This window comes from Pristiophorus japonicus, chromosome 6, assembly GCF_044704955.1.
Source record: "Pristiophorus japonicus isolate sPriJap1 chromosome 6, sPriJap1.hap1, whole genome shotgun sequence".
Taxonomy (NCBI): Eukaryota; Metazoa; Chordata; class Chondrichthyes; family Pristiophoridae; genus Pristiophorus; species Pristiophorus japonicus.
In genome coordinates, this window is record NC_091982.1 from 212,884,271 (window position 1) to 212,907,676 (window position 23,406).

General features: G+C 48.1%; 1 protein-coding gene across 3 annotated transcripts in view; it reads right to left on the minus strand.

Moving 5' to 3' along the window:
- Nucleotides 1-23,406, minus strand: part of mlf1 (myeloid leukemia factor 1) — a 194,006-nt gene that overhangs the window by 58,688 nt on the left and 111,912 nt on the right. Inside the window, exon 6 of one of the 3 annotated variants that reach the window (XR_011593545.1) lies at nt 12,933-13,031. The exons of the other annotated variants lie outside the window; for them this stretch is intronic. The gene's annotated coding sequence lies outside the window, so the exon portion shown is untranslated. The remainder of the gene's footprint in view (nt 1-12,932; nt 13,032-23,406) is intronic. 3 annotated transcript variants of the gene reach the window in all.

Below are 23,406 nucleotides of genomic sequence, written 5' to 3' on the forward strand. Positions count from 1 at the left end.
AAAAGAGCAGGAGAACCGACCTCAGCGGCAGCCGGCAAAAGAGCGCGAGACCCAACCCGAGCAGCAGCCTGCAAAAAAGCCAGCCCAACTAGCATCAACTGACCTGGGAAGATAAGAAGTCAAAAGATTGAAAGTGTGACGTCACAGAAGAGCAGGGAAGTGATTGATTGGTTGGTCAGTTTTTCTCTTTTCTTGGGCAGTGGTTTAAATTAAGAGCTGGGATTAAAAACGAAATGTTGAAAACTTCAAAACCTAATGAATTAAATACATTAGAGATGACAGGGCAGGTCATGTCTTACTGCTGCTGCATGTGGGAGCTGGTAGACTCTATTGAGGTCCACAGCGACCACATCTGCAGTAGGTGTCTGCAGCTTGAGGAACTTCGGCTCCGTGCTCATGAGCTGGAGTCCGAGCTGCAGACACTGTGACACATCAGGGAGAGGGAAAGTTACCTGGATGCTGTGTTCCAGGAGGCAATCATACCCCTTAGATTAATTCATTCAAATTTGATCCATGGTCAGGGACAGGAGGGTGTTGTCATGTTTGTAACCTTCAGTTAACAACACTGCAATACTGTATATACTTGAGAAATGCACACCTTGACCACAGGGGGTGAACTTGTGGGAGACACTCCTCACCTGGTCATCCAGGTATATAAAGGGAGGTCCCACACAGGGTCATCACTTCTGGGTCCTGTGAATAAAGGTGCAGGTCACAGAATGACCTTGTCCATAGAATGTGCCTCGTGTAGATTTGTGGTATTGTGGCGACAAGAAACGGGAATCAACGACCCACGAGAATGGCCACCGGTAGCACAGAGGAACGGTACTGTGTTGGTGAGGACTGGGACAATTTCATTGAGAGGCTTCAGCAGAGCTTTGTCACAAAGGACTGGCTGGGAGATGCAGCGGCAGACAAGCGAAGGGCACATCTACTGACCAGCTGTGGATCCAAGACTTACGCGCTCATGAGAGACCTGCTAGCACCCGAGAAGCCGGCGGACAAAACCTTTGACGAGCTCAGCAAGCTAATCAGTGAGCACCACAAACCGGCGAGCAGTATACACATGGCCCGACACAGATTTTATGCCCACCGACGTCGGGAAGGACAGAGCATACCGGACTTTGTTGCACTTGGCCAGCCTCTGTAAGTTCACAGACACCTGCAGATGGGAAATGCGAAGGGATTTCTTTATTGAGGGCATCGGTCATGCCAGGATTTTCAGAAAGTTAATCGAGACCAAGGACTTGACCTTGGAAGCGGTGGCATTGATGGCTCAGACTTTTATGGCGGGGGAGGAGGAAACCAAGATAATATATGCGCGCAACTCTGACTCCAACGTGGCGATGGATCAGGGGGTCAATATCATAAATGCGACTCAGAGCCCAGCAGGCAGGCAAGGGCAGTTTGACACACCCAAGGCAGCAATAGACCTCAGAACAGGTTTTCAACACAGACAATGGCAGGCTGAACAGACATTTGCGCCATCCCAGTGGACAATTCGTTCCGGGATGGGGCCATTGACACCCACTAACAGGGTGCTCAAGGGCAGTCAAAGGGACAATCAGCGAGGAATAAGAATTAGGAACAGGAGTAGGCCATCGAGCACCTCGAGCCTGCTCCGCCATTCAACAAGATCATGGCTGATCTGGCCGTGGACTCAGCTCCACTTACCTGCCCGCTCCCCGTAACCCTTAATTCCCTTATTGGTTAAAAATCTATCTATCTGTGACTTGAATACATTCAATGAGCTAGCCTCAACTGCTTCCTTGGGCAGAGAATTCCAGATTCACAACCCTCTGGGAGAAGAAATTCCTTCTCAACTCGGTTTTAAATTGGCTCCCCCGTATTTTGAAGCTGTACCCCCTAGTTCTAGTCTCCCCTACCAGTGGAAACAACGTCTCTGCCTCTATCTTGTCTATCCCTTTCATTATTTTAAATGTTTCTATAAGATCACCCCCTCATCCTTCTGAACTCCAATGAGTAAAGACCCAGTCTACTCAATCTATCATCATAAGTTAACCCCCTCATCTCCGGAATCAGCCTAGTGAATCGTCTCTGTACCTCCTCCAAAGTCAGTATATCCTTCCTTAAGTAAGGTGACCAAAACTGCACACAGTACTCCAGGTGCAGCCTCACCAATCCCTATACAGTTGCAGAAAGACCTCACTGCTTTTGTACTCCATCCCTCTCGCAATGAAGGCTAAAATTCCATTCGCCTTCCTGATTACCTGTTGCATCTGAAAAAACTTTTTGGGATTCATGCACAAGGACCGCCAGGTCCCTCTGCACCTCAGCATGTTGTAATTTCTCCCCATTCAAATAATATTCCCTTTTACTGTTTTTTTTCCCAAGGTGGATGACCTCACACTTTCCGACATTGTATTCCATCTGCCAAACCTTAGCCCATTCGCTTAACCTATCCAAATCTCTTTTCAGCCTCTCTGTGTCCTTTACACAACCCGCTTTCCCACTAATCTTTGTGTCATCTGCAAATTTTGTTACACTACACTCTGTCCCCTCTTCCAGGTCATCTATGTATATTGTAAACAGTTGTGGTCCCAGCACCGATCCCTGTGGCACACCACTAACCACCGATTTCCAACCCAAAAAGGACCCATTTATCCCGACTCTCTGCTATCTCTTCGCCAGCCAATTCTCTATCCATGCTAATACATTTCCTCTGACTCCGCTTACCTCTATCTTCTGCAGTAACCTTTTGTGTGGCACTTTATCGAATGCCTTTTGGAAATCTAAATACACCACATCCATCGGTACACCTCTATCCACCATGCTCGTTATATCCTCAAAGAATTCCAGTAAATTAGTTAAACATGATTTCCCCTTCATGAATCCATGCTGCGTCTGCTTGACTGCACTATTCCTATCTAGATGTCCCGCTATTTCTTCCTTAATGATAGTTTCAAGCATTTTCCCCATTACAGATGTTAAACTAACTGGCCTATAGTTACCTGCCTTTTGTCTGCCCCTTTTTTTAAACAGAGGCGTTACATTAGCTGCTTTCCAATCCGCTGGTACCTCCCCAGAGTCCAGAGAGTTTTGGTAGATTATAACGAATGCATCTGCTATAACATCCGCCATCTCTTTTAATACCCTGGGATGCATTTCATCAGGACCAGGGGACTTGTCTACTTTGAGTCCCATTAGCCTGCCCAGCACTATCTCCCTAGTGATAGTGATTATCTCAAAGGTCCTCCCTTCCCACATTCCTGTGACCAGCAATTTTTGGCATGGTTTTTGTGTCTTCCACTGTGAAGACCGAAGCAAAATAATTGTTTAAGGTCTCAGCCATTTCCACATTTCCCATTATTAAATCCCCCTTCTCATCTTCTAAGGGACCAACATTTACTTTAGTCACGCTCTTCCGTTTTATATATTGGTAAAAGCTTTAACTATCTGTTTTTATGTTTTGCGCAAGTTTACTTTCGTAATCTATCTTTCCTTTCTTTATTGCTTTCTTAGTCATTCTTTGCTGTCGTTTAGAATTTTCCCAATCTTCTAGTTTCCCACTAACCTTGGCCACCTTATACGCATTGGTTTTTAATTTGATACTCTTCTTTATTTCCTTGGTTATCCACGGCTGGTTATCCCTTCTCTTACCGCCCTTTTTTTTTACTGGAATATATTTTTGTTGAGCACTATGAAAGAGCTCCTTAAAAGTCCTCCACTGTTCCTCAATTGTGCCACCGTTTAGTCTGTGTTTCCAATCTACTTTAGCCAACTCTGCCCTCATCCCACTGTAGTCCTTTGTTTCAGCACAGTACGCTCGTTTCTGACACAACTTCCTCACCCTCAATCTGCATTACAAATTCAACCATACTGTGATCACTCATTCCGAGAGGATCTTTTACTCAGAGATCGTTTATTTTTCCTGTCTCATTACACAGGACCAGATCTAAGATAGCTTGCTCCCTTGTAGGTTCTGTAACATACTGTTCTAAGAAACAATCCCATATGCATTCTGTGAATTCCTCCTCCAGGCTACCCTGTGCGATTTGATTTGACCAATCGATATGTAGGTTAAAATCCCCCATTACTACTGCCATTCCTTTTTCACATGCCTCCATTATTCCCTTGATTATTGCCCACCCCACTGTGAAGTTATTATTTGGGGGCCTATAAACTACGCCCACCAGTGACTTTTTCCCCTTATTATCTCTAATCTCCAGAATGTCTGGTAACAACTCTTTTGTTCACAACAATGGGAATCTCAGTTCAGGCTGGAGGTGTGGGGGCAGACATGTTGCTAGGACTTGCAGGTTTCGACAGTTCACCTGCAGAAATTGTAACCTCACTGGCCATTTAGCCAGAATGTGCAGGAAGCCTGTAACCAGGCTAATTTACGAGGCAGATGGACCAGAAGAGGGGTCTGTGAGGCAGGATGACGTGTGGGGCAAATCAATGGCGCTGAAGTTCAGCGGGTTCATGTGGCAAACATTCACAGCTCATATACCAAAACGCCACCTATGATGATGAAGGTCCTATTAAACGGCATCCTGGTATGCATGGAGCTGGACACGGGGGCCAGCCAGTCACTCATGAACATTCAACCATTCGAAAAGCTATGGCCACTCAAAGCCAGCAGACCCAAACTAGAACGCATTGAGACTCAATTACGGACATACACCAAAGAAATAATTCCAGTGCTAGGCAGTGCAATGTTGGCTGTCACACACAATGGATCAGTGAACCGACTGCCGCTCTGGATTGTCCCGGGCAATGGGCCCGCACTGTTGGGGAGGAGCTGGTTTGCTGAGATGAACTGGAAATGGGGGAATGTGCACGCAGTGTCACCTGTGGAGCGAAGTCCATGCTCACAGGTCCTACAGCAATTTGAGTCGCTATTCCAATCTGGCGCGGGACGTTCAAAGGTACCAAAGTAGTGATTCGCATCACCCGAACGCCAGACCAGTGCACCACAAAGCCAGAGCTGTGCCGTATGTGATGCGGGAGAAAATTGAAAGTGAATTGGACCATTTGCTGAGAGAGGGCATCATCTTGCCCATTGAATTCAGTGACTGGTCAAGCCCCATTGTTCCCATCCTAAAAGCGGATGGCTCGGTCAGGATCTGTGGCGACTACAAGGCCACTATCAACTGGGTGTCACTACAAGACCAATACCCGCTTCCGAGAGCGGAGGATCTTTTTGCCACGCTGGCAGGCGGCAAGCTGTTCACCAAGTTGGACCTCACTTCAGCCTACATGACCCAAGAACTGGCCGACGAATCCAAACTACTGACCACAATCACCACGCAAAAGGGACTGTTTGTTTAGGGTGCCCGATTGGCATTCGATCAGCGGCCGCGATCTTTCAAAGAAACATGGAAAGCCTGCTCAAATCCATTCCTGGAACGATCGTATTCCAGGACAACATCCTCATCACGGGTCGAGACACCGAGGAACACCTACACAACCTGGAGGAGGTGCTACGCCAACTGGACAGAGTAGGCCTGCGACTCAAGAAGCCAAAGTGTGTGTTTTTGGCTCCCGAGGTCGAGTTTCTGGGCAGGAGGGTTGCTGCAGACGGGATTCGCCCACCGAATCCAAAACAGAGGCGATTCAACGAGCGCCCAGGCCCGGCAACACATTGGAATCGCGTTCATTTCTGGGACTATTTCGGGAACTTTCTGCCGAACTTAAGCACAGTGTTGGAGCCGCTACACATGCTCCTGCGTAAGGGTTGCAATTGGTTTTGGGGGCACTGTCAAGAACGGGCTTTCAATTGGGTGCGTAACCTACTCTGTTCAAATAAGTTGTTGACCCTGTACAACCCCTGTAAGAAATTGGTTCTGACATTGTCCAATGGGGTTGGGTGCGTGTTGCAGCAGTGCAATGCTGAGGGGCAACTCCAACCTGTGGTTTATGTCTCCAGGGCGCTCTCTCAAGCAGAATGTGGATATGGGATGGTTTAGAAGGAAACACTCGCATGTGTCTATGGGGTGAAAAAGATGCACCAGTACCTTTTTGGCAGGAGGTTCGAATTAGAAACGGACCACAAGCCATTAACATCCCTGTTGTCAGACAGCAAGGCTGTCAATGCCAATGCGTCAGCTCGCATACAGCGATGGGCTCTCACGCTGGCTGCGTATGACTACACCATCCGGCAGTGGCCAGGCACTGAAAATTGCGCTGACGCGCTCAGCAGGCTTCCACTGGCCACCACTGAGAGGGCAGCGGAGCAAAGCGCTGAGATGGTCATGACCGTTGATGCCTTTGACAGCGCAGACTCCCGCATCACAGCCTGCCAGATCAAAATCTGGACCAACAGAGATCCCCTCCTATTTTTGATTAAGAAATGTGTCCTGACTAGGGATTGGGCGCCCGCAAACGGAGCATGCCCTGAGGAGGTCAGACCGTTTCACAGGCGGATGGATGAGCTCTCCATCCAAGCCGACTGCCTACTATGGGGCAGCTGGGTAGTCATGCCCCAGAGGGGCAGGGAAGCTTTCATCAGGGAACTCCACAGCGAGCACCCAGGCATCGTGCTGATGAAGGCCATTGCCCGGTCACATGTATGGTGGCCGGGAATTGATTCAGACTTGGAACACTGTGTTCGCAGGTGCACGACGTGTACCCAGCTGGGTAATGCCCCCGCTCAACCCGTGGCCCTGGCCCACCAGACCATGGTCACACATTCACGTAGACTACGCGAGCCCGTTCATGGGGAAAATGTTTCTCATTGTGGTTGATGCGTACTCGAAATGGATCGAGTGCATCATTTTGAATTCGTGCACGACATCCACCACTGTGGAGAGTCTACGTGCGGTCTTTACGACCCACGGTTTGCGTGACATCCTTGTTAGCGATAATGGCCCATGTTTCACGAGCTACGAATTCCGGGAGTTGATGTCGGGTAATGGTATCAAACATGTCAGGACAGCACCGTTCAAGTCGGCCTCCAATGGCCAGGCGGAACGTGCGGTCCAAATCATAAAACAAGGCATGCTCAGGATTCAAGGTCCCTCCCTTCAATGCCACCTATTGCGCCTCCTGCTGGCCTATAGGTTCCAACTGCACTCGCTCCGCCCGCGGAACTCCTTATGAAATGTACACTCAAAACTCGGCTGTCCCTCATTCATCCTGTCTTGTCCGACATTGTTGAAGGCAAGCGCCAGTCCCAAAATGAGTACCATGACCGTAATTCAAGGGGGAGATGTATAGAAATTGGTGACCCCGTATTTGTTCTCAATCACGCTTTGGGGCCCAAATAGCTTGAAGGTACTGGAATAGACAAAGAGGGGAATAGGGTCATCGTGGTTAAACTTAACAATGGGCAGATATGCCGCAAGCATCTGAACCAAGCAAAAAAAAAAGGTTCAGCATGGACTCTGAGGAACCTGAGGAAGATCATGAGATGGTATTCACACTACCACCAGTGAACGAGCAACAAGAACAATCAGCAGCATGCACAATCCCTGCGGTCAGCCCGGACAGGCTGGAATCACCACAGGGGACAGACACGCAGGCCAAGGCTCAACAGCCAGAGCTCCAACTGCGGCATTCCACGAGGGAGCGCAGACCACCCGAAAGACTTAACCTGTGATCCCAATAAGACGTTGGGGGGGAGGTGCTGTCATGTATGTAACCTTCATGTAACAACACTGCAATACTGTATATACTTGAGAAATGCACACATTGACCACAGGGGGTGAACTTGTGGGAGATACTCCTCACCTGGTCATCCAGGTATATAAAGGGAGGTCCCATGTAGGGTCATCACTTCTGGGTCCTGTGAATAAAGGTGAGGTCACAGAGCGACCTTGTCCATAGAATGTGCCTCGTGTGGATTTGTGGTATTGTGTAAGGACTTTACAGGTGTGACTACGAGCGTGGCAGATATGGGGACCCAGGAGGTACTGATGGAGGAGCCTCAGCCCTTGCTCTTGTCCAACAGGTACGAGATTCTTGCTTACTGCTTGGAGGAGGGCAGGGACTGCAGGGTGGATGTGCAAACTGACAACGGCACCGTGGTACAGGGGGCCATTCAAGTGGGGGAAGTAAAAAGAAACGTAGTAGTGGTAGGGGACAGTATTGTTTGGGGAATAAATACTGTCCTCTGCAGCCGAGAGCGTGAGTCACAAAGGCTGTGTTGCCTGCCCAGTACCAGGTTTAACGACATCTCCTCTGGGCTGGAGAGGAACTTGGAGTGGGAGGGGGAAGATCCCGTTGTCGTGGTCCACGTAGGACAAACAAAGAGGCTCTGCTGAGAGAGTATCAGCAGCTAGGGGCTAAATTGAAAAGCAGAATCACAAAGATAATAATCGCTGGATTACTATCTGAGCTACGAGCAAATTTGCACCGGGTAAAGAAGATCAGAGAAATGAACATGTGGTTCAAAGACTGGTGTGGGAGAAATGAGTTTCGGTTCATGGGGCACTGGCACCAGTACTGGGGTAAGAGGGAGCTGTTTTGTTGGGACGGGCTTCAGTTGAACTATGCTGGGACTAGTGGCCTGGCAAATCGAATAACTAGGGCTGCAAAGAGAGCTTTAAACTAAATAGTGGGGTGGGGGAGGCGAGGGTTCAGACGAGCGGAAATCTAAAAAGTCAAAGAGCAAGGAGAAGGCAATAGAGCAGGGTAGCATTGGGGGAAATGATAACCAGAGTGTGACAGGAAGGGACAGAATGTATAAACATGAGTGTATCAGAAAGTGGGGTCAAAGCAGGGAAAAATGGTTGAAAAAAAACAAAATTAAAAGCTCTTTATCTGAATGCACACAGCATTCGTAACAAAATAGATGAGTTGATGGCACAAATAGATATAAATGGGTATGATCTCATTACAGAGAGGTGGTTGCAAGGTGACGAAGGCTGGGAACTAAATATTCAGGGGTATTTGACAATTCGGAAGCATAGTGTTATGTATTGTCCATGTATATTAAATGTATAGTTACAATGGTGCGCCACAAGGGCCACTGTGGTGGGAGACCCAAAAGTACCTGCGAGACAGAGTATAAAAGGCTGCCCACCACACCTGAGGGGCACTCTGGAGTTACACAATAAAGGACCAAGGTCACAGCAGTTACCACAATACCAGACTGTGTGGAGTCAGTGATTTGAGTGCTACATACATCACAAATTGGCGATGAGGACACAGACGAGCTCTTCACGCAATCATGGCTACTTTGGGCATGCTAAAGGATTTCACAGAGGGTAATGACTGGGATGCCTTTACGGAAAGGCTCAAGAACTATTTTATAGCAAACGACCTGACAGGGAACACGAACGCTCTGATAGAGAAGCATAAGGCGATATTGCTGTCCAGTTGTGGTGATGAGGTTTACCGTCTCGTCAGGGATTTGCTGGCACCCGCGAGCGCCAAGGACAAGTCATATGAGCAGCTGATTGAACTCATTCGTAACCAACTGAAACCGAAGGAGAGCATCCTCACAGCCAAGCACAAATTCTACCACCACTGCAGACCCGAGGGCCAGGATGTCACAAAATATACTGCGGACATCAGGAGACTTGCGGCGCTATGCAATTTTGGCACACACCTTAACGAGGCGTTGCGAGACGTCTTTGTTATGGGGATTGGCCATGAGGGTCTCTTTCACAAGCTGCTATCTACTGAACCTACAGTCAGCCTGCAGCAAGCCATCAACATCAGCCGGGCATTTATGACCTCGACTTGCAGCACCAAGCAGATGATCCACACGGTCTCGAATCCGGCAGGTACTATTCACAGGTTAGCGCCCGTCATGGACAAAACTGCAGATCGTGGCTCTGCCCAGGGCAGAGAGCACGGACCTCAGGGTGCTGGAACTCAGAGTCCGCCGAGGGGGGCTAATCGAGTAGCACCATGCTGGCGCTGCGGAGGAAGCCATGGGGCTCACCGGTGCAGGTTTGCCGAGTATACATGCAATACCTGCCACACGAAAGGCCACCTTCAGTGTATGTGCAAAAGAAACACGACTCGCCATGTGGCTGAGGAGATGGTAGATGATCTGCTATCCAGCGAGGAGCATTGCGGTTTGGCTCGACAGGCATCCCAGCCCCAGGTAGAAGAAGATGAGGCGTTTGGACTGTATACGTGTACCAACGATTCGGCCCCAGTGATTATGGAAGTCAAGATTAACAGAGTCGCAGTGAGTATGGAAGTGGACACGGGGTCGGGTCAGTCGCTGATGAGTCAGGAAACTTTTGATAAACTGTGGATCAACTCAGCTGCACGACCCAAGCTGGTCCTGGTCATGGCAAAGCTGCGCACCTGCACCAAGGAACTGATACCTGTTCTTGGCAGACCGGATGTGCAGATATCTCACGGTGGCGAGACGCACGGTTTACCTTTGTGGATCATTGCAGGCGATGGGCCGACGCTACTCGGCAGGAGATGGATGGGGAAGGTCCGTGGGAGCTGGGAAGACTTCATTCCTCCACTGACCGCTGTCCCCCGTGTTCACAGGCAGAGCAGGCCTCCACCTTCGGATCGGATGGCAGCGAAGGAAGCGTGTGTGGGGTTGGGCAGAGCAGCGGCAGCCGTCAACTCTCCCCTGCAAAGTCTGAGAGTGAGAAAGCGGTGCTGGAACCAGCAGCAGCGCCGACCAAGCTGGAGAAGAGAGAAGGGCTTCGACGGGCTGCTCCAGCAGGCACCATCGGCCCGCAGGAAGAGGCGGCCGTTCGCGGGGCTTGCAGCGGGAGGAGCGGTGAATCAGCAGTTCCGGGAGCGGGACTCACTCGACGACGTCGTGAGGGCCGGTGCTCCGAGGAGCGGGACTCGTCCAGGATTGCCTGCGGCAGTGAGGAGGTCGGCTCCGGAGGACGTGTGTGTGTGTGTGGCGACTCCTGGGCAAAAAGGTCAGCTGCGTGGGGTGCTCCGGAGGATGCAGCGGTGCGGGGGCCGTTGCGTTGCGGCTCCTGGGTGCGTTCAGAGTGTGCCGGCTCTCTCTCTCTCTCTGGAGAGAGAAAGAGAGAGAGAGAGAGAGAGAGGGAGAGCAGGCAGCAGCACATCGAGCTTAAGATGGCGGCGAGCCTCGTGGCAGCAGAGTTCTGCAGAGAGAGGCAGGCAGGCACCAGCAGAGCACCTAAAATGGCGGCACCCAGTAGAAACCTCGTGGGAAAAACAAAATGGTGTCTTAAAAGGGAAATGTACCCGGGAGTCTTAGGGGCCTTACACCGTTGGCGGTCCCCACAAAGAAACTTTTGTAAGGGCAAGAGTGAGTCAAAATGATTACTGTGATTAAAATAATTGATATGATTGGTGAAAAGAGTTAATATCACAATGCAGTTAAAAGGGTTAATGGATCTGTGACTAACATGACCAATGGATTAATGCGATTTCTGATTTTATGTGAGTTATGCAATTGTTCAGCAGCTGCAGACAAGCCGCAAAGGCAACTATTTTCTGAGAACAGAGGCAACACACTAGTTGCCATACCCTGTCTCAGCGCAGCCTATTACCTCGGGCAAAAAGGGGCAGTATGCCGTCACCATACCTCACCCAGTGGAGCTGGGATTTAATAACTGTTCAGTGTACCTGCAACCTTTTGATATAACTCTTCAACACAGCTATATGTATCATACAAATGTACTGTCTATGTGTACCTGCTTTCTACTGGAGATTATGTTTATGTACTTCTATCACCCATGTAAGGACTGCAAATACCACATGCTTGCATCGGATCACAAGCATAATCTCTATATGGGGGGGAAGAGGGAAGTGGATGATCATGGACTCACACTCACAAATCAACCAGGACGAACAAGGCTGAGGTTACCGGCAATTTGCTTTTGGAACTGGGGGTGGGGGGCGGGGCGGGGGAGTGAGATGTTATGTATTGTCCATGTACATTAAATGTATAGTTACAATGGTGCGCCACAAGGGACACTGTGATAGGAGACCCAAAAGTACCTGCGAGACAGAGTATAAAAGCCTGCCCACCACACCTGAGGGGCACTCTGGAGTTACACAATAAAGGACCAAGGTCACAGCAGTTACTACAACACCAGATTGTGTGGAGTCAGTGATTTGAGTGCTACATATATCACAGACAGACAGAAAGGAAAAGGAGGTGGGGTAGTTCTGCTAATAAAGGATGAGATCAGTGCAGTGAGAAATGATATTGGCTCAGAAGATCAAGATGTAGAATCAGTTTGCGTGGAGGTAAGAAATAATAAGGCGAAGAAGTCACTGGTGGACATAGTCTATAGGTCCCCTAACAGTAGCTAAACTGTTGAATGGAGTATAAATCAAGAAATAATGGAGGCTTGTAAAAATGGAATGGCAATAATCATGGGCGATTTTAATCTTCATGTTGATTGGACAAAATAAATTGGCCAAGGCGGCCTTGATAAAGAGTTCATACAGTGCATCCGGGATGGTTTCCTTGAACAGTACGTTGCGGAACCAACCAAGGAGCAGGCTACCTTAGATCTGGTATTGTATAATGAGACAGGATTAATAAATGATCTCCTTGAAAGGGCAGATTATAAATCGTAATTACAATTAATAATAATAATTGGGATGTTTTAAAATGGAGTTAACAGGTTTTTAAAATGGATCCCACAGCCTGTTTTTCAGACTGTGGGAAGCATGTGTGGGATGCCTTCCACAGAGGAGCAGATGTTCCAATTCATTGACCAAAGGCCTTGGGAGTCAGGCACAGACACAGATAACATAGAATTCGAATTGTATAAGAAGATAAGAGTTAAATAAAAAGAATCATAACACCATGTATCCGGAATTACCAATTAAGACATATAGAAGCCAGATTAGAGGAAGCACCCTGTCAATCAATCATGTATTAATCATGTATTTATTAATCTTTTATTAATAAAACTGCATTTACTTTAAGGCTAACGGACTCCGAGTGATGGTTTGAAGTTAAGCCGAACAACTTGGCATAGTCGGGCAGGATCTACTGGACGGGCAGATTTGACTCAAAAAGCCGAAACAACCGAGTAGAGAATTACCTTGAGAAATTCTCCTCCCAAAGTCCCGGCCAGAGATCCAACGAATCTGGAGCGGAGTCCGTGCAGCCGGTAAATCTAGTTGAGGGGTGCGTCAGGACACTGTAAATAAATATGTGTCGGGAGAATAAGTACGTATACAGGATATCGGGGAAAAAGCCTCGGTGTAAAAGATTTCACATAAGTAAAGGCGGAAAAACAGTATCGGGGAAAAAGCCTCGGTGTACTGGGGAAAAAGCCTCAGTGTAAAAAAATGGCAAAGGAAACTGCCAAGGCCCTTAGAGGGGTGAGGTATAAACTACCAGAAGAGTTTCTGAGAGATAAATTTGAAAAGGTTAAGCAGAAGATGGTTAAGACAGGATATGATGAAGGGAAAAAGATACCCTGGAAACTCAACTGGTGGTTACAAAGAAAGGGAAACAAAGGGAGAGAGGCGGTTGTAGTGTGTGTGGAGATTTCACAAACGCAAGGAGAAAAGAAGAAGTGGAAGGACAGGTGTTGAGAGGGACAGAGCCGCATTAAGCAATAAACGGAGAATTTGGTGAAAAGTCAGGAAAAATGCAAGGAAGATAAAGTTAGCCAGCTCACTAAAATAAGCGAGGACAAGAAAAAGATAATTTTAGCAGCCGTACAGACGAATAGAAAGATACCCGAAGGTGAGATGGACAGAGAAAGTGACAAAAGGCAAGAGGATGTAAGTATAAAAAGAGATATAGATGACAAAAGAGAATGGACAGAGGAATCTGACCCAAATTTGTATCCCCCATTAACAGGGTTAGGATTAGGACCCGATGAAACTAGAGAATTGATGAAACTCACCCCAGACACTGTCCGTAAGACAAAAATCCCCGGAGTGGACGGGGCTTCGGATAGGACGAAAGTGACAAGAGGTTCACAAGCATTTCACTCCCGGTGAGAAACAATTGATACTAGCAGATTTGCCCATGCTAAAACCAGCGCATGGCAACCCCGAGTTCTGGACTAAACTAATGGAAATGATTGGGCTCCACCAAATGCATGGGAAAGATGTGTACACATTGGTAAAGGCTAAGTGCCCGCCGAATAAGTGGGAAGGTCTTCCCCCCGATATGCAGGGTGGAAGATGGGGCGATGAGGATCAGGCACGGGATGTGAAGATCCAGAACTTCTGCACAGCAGTAAAGGTTGCCCTGGGACAAGGATGCAGTAACTGTGGAAGTATCATGGGGGTAATCCAAGGCAAGGATGAGGTAGTGACAGATTATGCAGAATGAAAGTTTAAAGCTTCTGAGGAATATTCTGGAGTAGCACGACCCGGGAGGGATGACGAGGTATTTCTAAACATGCTTAAAGAAGGGCTGAGCTCCCAGGGTGTGTTGGACCTTGGACTCCCCGTCGGAAATAATTACGGAGAAGTAGTAGCCTGGGCATGTGAAATAGACCGGCGGCGGCTCCGGGACCGGGACACTAAGGGGAAGGTAAAGACAGCAGCCCTGGAAGCCATAGTAGCCGCAGTCGGGACCCAAAGGGCAGGAGAAGGGAAGGGCTGGGCATGCTATGGGCGTAGTTTGGACAACCACCAAATACGCAATTGCCCAGAAAAACAGATGGGAGATAGGAATAAGATGACAAAAGGGGAAATAACATATAGCAATTGCGGTAAGAAGGGACACACGAGAGCGCAATGCTATGGAAAAGGAGGGGGACAGGAGGGAAAAGCCCCATGACAGCAGAAGGGTAAACTGGGGGGAGACAGTCATGGAAGTAAACAGGATGGGAGACTGACCCAAGTGCAGATCCTCAAAATGATTAAGAAGGCCATACAGGAGGACTAGGTGGCCTCGACCCCCAGGGCTGGTACCGAGGATCCATGGATGTATCTAACAGGGCTGTTAGGGGGTCGGCAGTACCAAATGTTAATTGATACAGGGGCATTGGTCTCGAAAACAAATCTAGAGCTCCCGACTACAAACAAGCAGATTAAAATAAGTGGAGTGGGAGGGGACACTATGACGGCAAGATTAAGTGAACCCCAACTAGTGGAAATAATGGGGCGATCAATACCAGTAAGTTTCTGAGTATGCCCCAACCCAGAGGGCACAATTCTACTAATACAACCTCGAGACAGGGCGATTGGTTGGGCAGATAGTAAGAGAGAACCACGATTAGGCATGAGAGAAATGGCCAGAGTGGCCAGCGCCACAGTAATAAAACACGATTGGGATCAGGAGACGGCGGCGGGCTGAGTATGCCAACAATTTCCCGAGGTATGGGCCACCCATAAACAGGATTGCGGATTAGTAAATATGGAGTCTTTGGTAATCCCGGGAGAAAGCCACAAAGCCCACCGGCAATACCCCTTAAAGGAGGCCCAGCAGGTGGTAAAGGGGATAATCCAGCAGTTGGAAGCCTCCGGAATAATTGGGGAAACCACGTCCACTACCAATAGCCCCGTATGGCCGGTGGTGAAACTAGACGGCTCATACCGATGAACTATCGACTACACAGCCCTCAATAGGTGCACGCCCCCGCAGCACCCAATCATGGCCAGTCCATCCACAATCCTCAACGGCTTGGACCCAGGGTATGGTATATTTACTGTCCTGGATATAGCTAACGGGTTCTGGAGCCTTCCTTTGGCCCGGGAGTCGCAGGACAAGTTTGCGTTTACCGTTGAAAATCAGCAATACACCTGAACACATCTCCCCCAGGGGTTCCATAATAGTCCGGCTATATTTCACCAGGCAATGGCCCGAGCTATTGAACAGATAAATGTAGAAGCAGAGAAAAACACAGTGTTACAATACGTTGACGATCTTTTGATCGCCTCAACTACAATGGTAGGGCACTTAAGGGCCTTAGTTAAAGTATTGGGAGCCCTGAAGCGGGCGGGATTTAAGGCATCACCCACCAAGGCCCAGGTGGCCGAGACTAGAGTGCGGTACCTTGGGCATTGGATCAGTAAGGGCGAGAAAGCCATGACAGAGGAAAGACGGATGGCTATTAGGGTCATGCATAAGCCCCAGAATGTCAGAGGAGTACGGAAGGTATTAGGACTCTTTAATTATAGTCGGAATTTTAAACCTCAATGCACAATAATAGCGAAACCCATATAGAAATTAATTAAAGGAACTGGGGGACCCCTAGATAGATTGGGGACCGGAGCAGGAAGAGGCATACGGGGAACTAAAAAGAGCTCTGATATCGGCCCAAGCCCTAGGATTCCACCTATATTGTTATCAGGATGGTGGAAACTATTCCGCTGTGGTAATGCAGGAACATGGGGACCGGCAGAGATCTATAGCCTACTACTCGACGAAGAAAGACCCAGTAGTTAGTGGGATGCCCCAATGTGTGGCCGCCCTGGACTGCGCAACTTGGGCGGTCAAAGTAAACGAACCAGTAGTGATGATGGGACAGACCATTTTGCACACACAACCTGGTAGAATTACGAAATACCGGAAAGCTGCGGTCGATCTCGGATAGCCGAAAGGCTAAGTGGAAGGCCGTATTGCTACCCAAAGACAAGTCAGTAATAATAAAAAAGCATAATGGAATTAACCCTGCGACCGGGTGCTGACAGAAGGGGAGGAACATAGCTGTAGGGAACAAGTAGAGGAGGAAACGAGTTGCGGAGTAAAGGAAGAGCCATTGGACAACCCAGATGAGACTCTATTTGTAGACGGATCCAGAAAATACATTGATGGAGAACCCAAACTGGGTGGGCAGTAGTGACACAGGAGGGAGAGACAGTAATGGCAGGAGCGCTCCCAGGAGACAAGTCAGCTCAGGTGGCAGAACTGGGGCCCTTATAAAGGCTCTCGAGTTAGCTAAAGGAAACCAAGTAAACATATATACAGATAGTTGGTACGCTTTTGGGGTGGTTCACGACTATATGGCAGCCTGGTCACGACGAAGGTATGTGACATCTACTGGTGAGGTGGTAAAACATAGAAGGCTAGTAGAAAGGTCAGTAAAAGCAGCAAAGGAACCATGGGAAGCAGCGGTAATCAAGGTAAAAGCACACACAAAACTAACTGGTAAGGACCACACACACCCGCAAGACCTACCCACCTTGGGAAATCGGTTTGCAGACCTAGCAGCCAAACGACCTGGCAGCTGAACAAAAGCCAGAGCCAGCATTTAAGGCTGAAATTCAACCAGTAATGACTAACAGGGTTCAGACAGACATAAATATAGCACAGGTCCACAGAGTGTCAATCAGGAAGAAAGATGTGAATGGAATAAGCACGGAGCCCACCAAAAGGGTGACATATGGGTATGGGGTTCCCGGGAGCAAGTTGTGGCACCGCAATGCTGTAGGCAACAACTCCTAACATTAAATCACGAGATAACACATACCGGGAGAGGTAACATGCTGTACCTGCTCTCGCAGTACTGGTGGTGGCCAGGGATGGAGAAGGATGTAGTTACATTTTGCCAAATGTGTGTTATTTCTGCCCAACACAATGTAGGCAGGGGATGCAAGGTATGAATGGGACATCAACTAAGGCCACAGGGACCTTGGGAAAATTTACAGATAGACTTCACCGGCCCCCTGCCCGAGGATAGGGGAAAAAGGTATTGCCTGGTAATTATAGACCAGTTCACCGGTGGGTGGAAGGCTTTGCTACCAGGGACTGCTCCGCTTGGATGGTAACGCAGATCCTGGCTAGCGAGGTGGTACCTCGGTGGGGAGTGCCCCTACAGATAGACTCAGGCAATGGAACACATTTCACGGGCAAAATAATGAAAGAAACATGTGCCCTGCTAGGAATCAAACAGAGGTACCACATACCATACCATCCCAAAGTTCGGGAATGGTGGAAAGAATGAACAGGACCTTAAAAACGGCCCTGTCCACAGCAATCCAGGAGGCAGGCAAGGGATGGACCGGGGTGTTAGCAGCAATTCTAATGCAGCTTAGAGCCACCCCAGAACTACAGGACTAACACCTTATGAGTTGATGACTGGACGGGCTATGAGACTACCAGAGGACTTAGCCGGAGGGACAGGTGAAGCAGGACCAATACAGATAGGCTGAGGCGATACTTGGTCCAGCTAAACCAAGAAGTGCAGGCTATGAATAAAGAAGTTAAAAGCAGACAGCAGATAAGAGACCTAGAAATTCAGAATGAGGGAGTGAAACCCGAAACACTACCTAAAATAGGAGAACAGGTGATGATAAAAGTAACAGGGATGCGAAAGGGAATGGAGCCCCGATGGATGGGGCCATACACTGTGCTAATAACAAGTGATACTTGTGTTTGTCTGCAGGAGCCCACGGGGATTAGATGGAAGCACTGGTCACAGGTAAAACCATATAACACTAAACAGCCCCCGTCTGTTTTAACCCATAGTGACAGTGCACCCGGCGACCACAGAGGCATCCGATAAGGGAACAGGCTGGAAAACAACAGCATGAACCTGTGGATAGTGCTGGTGGCAACTGGGATAGTGGCCGCTCTGGCCCTCCCAGTGCCTCCACAGTTAAACGGAAAGGGCTTAAACGGTATTATATGTGAAGGACTCCACAAGCAGCAATCCAGGGAAACTATACATGTCCCGCGTGGACTAAATGTCATGTTTTTAATTTAACAATTGACTGCGGACGGTGTACCTATTGGGCACCAGTCCATGGTAATCTTACACTAATCACTTATAAGAATGAGAATGTAACGCTCAATTTTACATGGGTGGCCGCTGGTCCCAGGATAATGTGTAAAAAGGGTAGCGACAATACTCCCCAGAATATAACCAAAATACAGAACAAAGCCTGGTATACTAACAGAATGGAGTACACCAATAGTACAGAGTGGAAACAGGCAACCTTGGGAGATGCAGACTGGGTGGTGTGTATGAATAATTCACAGTTGGGCAAGAGGATTCCATGGGTGATCATAATAAACGTAAAACATCATCCAAATCAGGAACAAATGCCACACTTACAAAGGCTGCATGATACATGTCTGAGTACACTAATAGCTCCTGCAATAATAAATTTAACAATAAACATATAGAATGATCAAAAAATTATACCCAGCTATTGTAAGAACCCGGATCTTGCCCTAAAGATAACCAAAGCTCGTTATCGGCTAAACATACTAAATACAGTACTGGGGTGCGGGGGTGGGGGCGGGGGGGGGTTAGGAACGGGACTAGGAGCACTAAACTCAATGGATATCGAAACGCTGCAGAATAAAATACAGAAAGTAGGACAATTGACTAAAGATGCCGTAAGGCTGTCAGATGTGTGGCACGAACCATTACAGGCTAATAGCCTGCAGGGATGGCTGTCAAACAATATGATATGGCAATGGGCAAACAAAACTAACTGGGAACTGCAACAGGTATCGGCTAATTTAACGCGGGAAGCCAATAAGACTCACTGCCTTATAATGCGTCGAATCAAGGAAGGACAACGGGCTGAATTAGAAAGGATAGCATTCTCTGGGAATGCCCCACGATGAGCTAAACTGTTTCAGTTTGATCAACGAAATCTGACACTCAGGCCAGACATGAAGCATACGCGATGTGATAAAAAGGGACGTAATATGACTATGTTGTTGGCTAATGTTACTAACAGTCAAATATGGTGTAAGTTTGTGACCCTACCACAGCTATTCGGTAAAAACCTATGGAAGCCACAGTTTAACGGACAATGGATAGACCCGAAGAATAAAACGCACAATGGTATGGATTTCGTAAAGTGCCCATTCGGGCAAGTATGCCCGCTACATACACCAGTAGTGGAACCATGCAGCATGAAAGGCACAGGAGGGGCTTGTGAGTGGCAGCTGCAACCCTTGAATGATACCATAATACATGAAATCGGACAAAATTACATATGTGTAACCAGTACCCACACGGTATACTTAAACGCGGATCGATTGGAACCCCCGGTAAATGAATGCTGGAAGGAAATCTATGTCATCTTCAACGTTAAAACGACCAAGTCCTACGAAATAGGACGATGGAAAGATATTGCACAACACAGGAACACCAAAGGACTATCCGTACTACCGCCAGTAGTGGACTTGAGAAAGTTAAGGGCCTTTTTGGAAAAGCACACCCAGGTGACCAAGTACCTGGGAGAAGAGAAGGAACGGTTACTCAGACAAAAGGTCTTAATGACTTACACAAAACAAGAACTGATCCGAGTGACTGAGAAATTAAGTGACCTTACGATTCATCATTGGTGGGACATTTTTAAGGGCTGGTCACCTAAAGTCTATGCGGTCCTCAAATTGATGTGGCATCCAATTGTGGTAATAATGGTAGTGGTAGGGATATGTATCGTGATACAACTATATCTGATGTGTAAGATCAGAGGGATATACAACCGCGTGGTTCTAGCCGAACAGCAAACAGCCTTGTTAACTATGTAATGCAGGCATGATAGGGAGGCGAATGACTTTGTAACGCGTTAGGGAAACAACTAAGACCCCTGAGCTTATGCTCTGTATGTACAAAAACAAATATAAGTGACATGCCAATATCCCAGGGAAATGGTCAGGGGTAGTATGTAAAGACTTTGCAAAAGACGGAACTACGAGCAATTCCAAGAATATAGACTTGATATCACCATTTCCAGCAGATGGCTCAGAGTATATATGTGGTCAGCTGATTATTTAGAAATAATCAGGGACCAACAAGAGGGACTGAAAGAGCAGATTACAAATCGTAATTACAATTAATAATAATAATTGGGATGTTTTAAAATGGAGTTAACAGGTTTTTAAAATGGATCCTATAGCCTGTTTTTCAGACTGTGGGAAGCATGTGTGGGATGCTTTCCACAGAGGAGCAGATGTTCCAATTCAGTGACCAAAGGCCTTGGGAGTCAGGCACAGACACAGATAACATAGAATTTGTATAACAAGATAAGAGTTAAATAAAAAGAATCATAACACCATGTATCCGGAATTACCAATTAAGGCATATAGAAGCCAGATTAGAGGAAGCACCCTGCCAATCAATCATGTATTAATCAATCAGCACGTATTAATTGTAACTTGCGTAATTGCGTAATGCTATAATCTGAAACTGTATAAAATAAGGGCCCCGAGTTTCCACATGATTTGCTCCTGATTTTTAGGAGCAACTGGTGTAGAACGGAGTATCTTAGAAATCGGAATTCTTGTCATTTAGTTTGCTCCAGTTCTAGTCAGTTAGAACAGTTTCACTTTGGAACAGAATTTTTTTTTCAAAAAGGGGCGTGTCCGTCCACTTACACCTGATTTCAAAGTTTCGTGAGTGAAAACTTACTCCAAACTAACTTAGAATGGAGTAAGTGAAGATTTTTGTACGCTCGAAAAAACCTTGTCGACACTTTAGAAAATCAGGCGTAGGTGACAAATCAGGCGTAGGGAATGGTGGGGGAGGAGGGGTGTTTAAAGGGAAGTTTACAAACATTAAACACTTCAGTTTTACAAATAAAGAGCCATCATCAATAATAAATGATAAATACATCAATAAATCAATCAAAAAAAATTAATAAGAAATAATTTTTTTAAATCAATAAATAAAACATTTTCTGCTTACCGACTGCAGCACCGGGAACCCTCCAACAGCGTGCTGGGATGCCCCCCTCAGTGTGTCTCTGTCAGTGTCTCTATCTCTCTGTCTGTGTGTCTCTCATTCTCTGTCTGTCAGTGTCTGCGTTTCTGACAGCGAGGGGAGGGGGAAGAGGGGGGTAGAGGGAGAGAGCGGGGGAGCAGAGGAAGGGAAGGGGGAGGGGGAGAAGGGGGAGGGATGGGGGAGAAGGGGGAGGGTTGGGGGAGAAGGGGCAGGATGGGGGACAAGGGGGGAGGGGGGAGAAGGGGATAAAGGGGAGAAGGGGGAGAAAGGAGATGGGGGGAAGGAGATGGGGGGGAAAAGGAGATGGGGAGGAGATTGGGGGGGAAAGGAGATGGGGGGTAAGGGGGGAAGAAGGAGATTGGGGGGGGGAAGGAGAAGGGGGAGGGAGGCTGAAGTCTCGGGCAGGGCCCGTCCCCAGCACCAGATTTACAGGTAGGTGGCATTGGGTCGGGTCGGTGGGGTGGTGGGATGGAGGTCGGTTTGGTTTGGGTCGGGGGGAGGGAGAGGGAGGTCAGGTCGGATCCAGTCCGGAGGCGGGGGGAGGGGGAGCGGGTGTCGGGTCCGGTCTGGGGGTGGGGGGGGGAAGCGGGTGTCGGGTCCGGTCCGGGGGCGGGGGGGGGGGGGGGGGGGGGGAGCAGGTGTCGGGTCCGGTCCGGGGGCGGGGGGGGGGGGAGTGGGTGTCGGGTCCGGTCCGGGGGCGGGGGGCGAGAAGCGTGAGTCGAGACGGGAGGAAGCAGGAGCTGGCCGTGGGAGGAGCCTTATTCACGCAGCCCCAGTGAGGCCATTCGGCCAGGGCTAGGGGCTGTGTGCTTTGGGCCCCTCCCACACAGTTTCGGGTGCCTGGAGCTACTGCCCACTGTAGCGCGCATGTGCAGAGATCCCGGCACTATTTTCAGCGCAGGGACCTGGCTCCGGCCCCTACAGCTCCTGCTGCACTGCGCCGAGGGCCAGAGGACCTGCAGGGAGGTGGAGAATACGGAGGGTTTTTTTAGGCGCACTTTGTGGTGCGAAAAATGGGCGTCCAGGTCGGGACTGCGCCGTTCTAGGCGCGGCTCAAAACTTGGGCCCAAGATGTCTCTGGCAGTTTCTTTGAGCATTCCTTCAAGGATAGCTCCCCTGTCGGCTTCTATCTTTTATTAATAAAACTGCATTTACTTTAAGACTAACGGACTCCGAGTGGTGGTTTGAAGTTAACCCTAACACTCCTAGTAAAGGATCCTCTAGGAAAGAGTGATCATAGCATGGTTGAATTTTAAATCCAGTTGGAGGGTGAGAAAGTTGGATCTCAAACCCTGTCCTGAGCTTAAATAAAGGAGATTACAAAGCTATGAAGGCAGAGTTGGCTAAAGTGGACTGGGAAATAGATTAAAGTGTAAGACGGTTGATAGGCAGCGGTGGACATTTAAGGAGATATTTCATAACTCTCAATAAAAATATATTCCAGTGAGAAGGAAAGCCTTTCAGAGAAGGGAGAGCCAACCGTGGCTAACTAAGGAAGTAAAGGATGGTATCAAATTGAAAGCAATGGCATACAAAGTGGCCAAGATTAATGGGAGGCCAAAGGATTGGGAAACTTTTAAAAACCAACAAAGATCTTTAAAAAAATAAAGAGAGGGAAGATAGATTATGAGAGTAAACTAGCAAGAAATATAAAAACAGATAGTAAGAGTTTCTACAGGTATATAAAAAGGAAGAAAGTAGCAAAAGTAAATGTTGGTCCCTTAGAGGATGAGACTGGGGAATTAATAATGGGGAACAAGGAAATGGCAGAGACTTTGAACAAGTATTTTGTATCGGTCTTCACGGTAGAAGATACGAAAAACATCCCAATAATGGATAATCAAGGAGCTATAGGAAGAGAGGAACTTAAATCTATCACTAAAGAAAATGTACTCGATAAAATAATGGGACTAAAGGT